Below are 3,230 nucleotides of genomic sequence, written 5' to 3' on the forward strand. Positions count from 1 at the left end.
ATGCCTCCATCTTCCCCTGAAGCAACTGTGCTGATTCCCAGATGATTGAGCATCCACATGCTTAGGAGGCGATCAACTGCATGCCTTTTGCCAACCACCATTTTACACTGCTTAGAGAGCGTCGGAAAGCAGCTATGTCAGAAAGGCCCCTTTGCTCTCAGCCATGCCCTCCATTGCTCTCGAGGTGGAAGGCACAAGGCACTGGTTCTGGATCCACCCCTCAATGGGAGACAAACCACATCTTGTCCTGCTTCCAGCTCTTTAGGAAGTGGAGAAAAACTCCCTTTCCTCAGGGCTCTTCCAGCGTCCTGGGAACATCTCATACAAAGGAGGCTGAACGCCGTTTCTTTTCAGCACTTCACTCGCCAGTCTGGGACATCTGCATCCTGCACGTTTCCACCTTGCCAACCCGGCTCAGACGAAATGCCTACATCTTCCCCTTGAGCAATGGGGATGAGGCCCATATGATTGTGGTTCCACATGCTGAGGAGGAGAGAGACAATAGGCTTTTAACTAACCACGAAGTGCAATGGTTGGGAGAGTGTCAGAAAGCACCAATGGCAGAAAGACCCCTTTACTCTCAGCCGCGCCCTCCATTGCTGTAGAGGTGGAAGGCACAAAGCACTGCCTCCATCCTTCAATGGGAGACAAGCCATAAACTGTCTTGCCTCCAGCTCTTTAGGAAGCTGACAAACAACTCGCTTTCCACAGTGCTGTTACAGCATACGAGGAAACTCTCATACAGAGGCAGCTCAAATGCCATTTCTTCCCAGTGCTTAACTGGCCGCTTTAGGACTTCCGCTTCTGCCACAGTTCCACCTTGCCAACCCGGCTCAGACGAAATGCCTACATCTTCCCCTTCTGCAACGGGGGCGAGGCCCACAGGATTGTGCTTCCGCATGCTTAGCAGGAGCAGTCAATAGGCTTTTTACAAACCGCCGTTGTGCACTGGGTCAGAGCGGGTCAGAATGCACCTAGGTCAGAAAGGGCCCTTTGCTCTCAGCCGTGCCCTCCATTGCTCTAGAGGTGGAAGGCACAAAGCACTGCCTCCATCCTTCAATGGGAGACAAGCCATCAACTGTCTTGCCTCCAGCTCTTTAGGAAGCTGACAAACAACTCGCTTTCCACAGTCCTGTTACAGCAGACCGGGGAACTTCTCATACAAAGGCAGCTCAAATGGCCTTTCTTCCCAGCCCTTAACTCGCAGCTTTAGGACTTCTGCTTCTGCCGCAATTCCACCTTGCCAACCCGGCTCAGACGAAATGCCTACATCTTCCCCTGAAGCAACTGGGCTGAGTCCCAAATGATTGAGCGTCCACGTGCTTCGGAGGCGATAGACTGCACGCCTTTTTCCAACCACCACTGGGCACTGCTGGAGTGAGTGTCGGAAAGCAGCTAGGTCAGAAAGACCACTTTGCTCTCAGCCGTGCCCTTCATTGCTCTGGACGTGGAATGCACAATGCACTGGCTCCCCCCACCCCTCAAGGGGCGACAAGCCACAGACCATCTTCCTTCCATCTCTTTAGGAAGCTGAGAAAGAACTCGCTTTCTACAGTGCTCTTTCTGTGTCCTGGCAACATCTCATACAAAGGCAGCTGATATGCCATTTCTTTTCAGCGCTTAACTCGCAGATTTGGAACTTCTGCTCCTGCCACATTTCCACCTTGCCAACCCGGCTCAGACGAAATGCCTACATCTTCCCCTTCAGCAACGGGGACGAGGCCCAGATGACTGTGCTTCCGCATGCTTAGCAGGAGCAGACAATAGGCTTTTTACAAACCGCCATTGTGCACTGGGTCACAGAGGGTCAGAATGCACCTAGGTCAGAAAGGGCCCTTTGCTCTCAGCCGTGCCCTCCATTGCTCTAGAGGTGGAAGGCACAAAGCACTGCCTCCATCCTTCAATGGGAGACAAGCCATCAACTGTCCTGCTTCCAGCTCTTTAGGAAGCTGGGAAAGCACTCGCATTCCACAGTGCTCTTACAGCGTCCTGGGAACGTCTCATACAAAGGCAGCTGAACACCGTGTCTTTTCAGCCCTTAACTCACCAATCTGCAACATCTGCTTCTGCCGCATTTCCACCTTGCCAACCCGGCTCAGACGAAATGCCTCCATCTTCCCCTGAAGCAACTGTGCTGATTCCCAGATGATTGAGCATCCACATGCTTAGGAGGCGATCAACTGCATGCCTTTTGCCAACCACCATTTTACACTGCTTAGAGAGCGTCGGAAAGCAGCTATGTCAGAAAGGCCCCTTTGCTCTCAGCCATGCCCTCCATTGCTCTCGAGGTGGAAGGCACAAGGCACTGGTTCTGGATCCACCCCTCAATGGGAGACAAACCACATCTTGTCCTGCTTCCAGCTCTTTAGGAAGTGGAGAAAAAATTCCCTTTCCACAGGGCTCTTCCAGCGTCCTGGGAACATCTCATACAAAGGAGGCTGAACGCCGTTTCTTTTCAGCACTTCACTCGCCAGTCTGGGACATCTGCATCCTGCACGTTTCCACCTTGCCAACCCGGCTCAGACGAAATGCCTACATCTTCCCCTTGAGCAATGGGGATGAGGCCCATATGATTGTGGTTCCACATGCTGAGGAGGAGAGAGACAATAGGCTTTTAACTAACCACGAAGTGCAATGGTTGGGAGAGTGTCAGAAAGCACCAATGGCAGAAAGACCCCTTTACTCTCAGCCGCGCCCTCCATTGCTGTAGAGGTGGAAGGCACAAAGCACTGCCTCCATCCTTCAATGGGAGACAAGCCATAAACTGTCTTGCCTCCAGCTCTTTAGGAAGCTGACAAACAACTCGCTTTCCACAGTGCTGTTACAGCATACGAGGAAACTCTCATACAGAGGCAGCTCAAATGCCATTTCTTCCCAGTGCTTAACTGGCCGCTTTAGGACTTCCGCTTCTGCCACAGTTCCACCTTGCCAACCCGGCTCAGACGAAATGCCTACATCTTCCCCTTCAGCAACGGGGACGAGGCCCAGATGACTGTGCTTCCGCATGCTTAGCAGGAGCAGACAATAGGCTTTTTACAAACCGCCATTGTGCACTGGGTCAGAGAGGGTCAGAATGCACCTATGTCAGAAAGGGCCCTTTGCTCTCAGCCGTGCCCTCCATTGCTCTAGAGGTGGAAGGCACAAAGCACTGCCTCCATCCTTCAATGGGAGACAAGCCATCAACTGTCTTGCCTCCAGCTCTTTAGGAAGCTGACAAACAACTCGCTTTC

The sequence above is a fragment of the Equus przewalskii genome, unplaced genomic scaffold, assembly GCF_037783145.1.
Source record: "Equus przewalskii isolate Varuska unplaced genomic scaffold, EquPr2 contig_R1859, whole genome shotgun sequence".
Taxonomy (NCBI): Eukaryota; Metazoa; Chordata; class Mammalia; order Perissodactyla; family Equidae; genus Equus; species Equus przewalskii.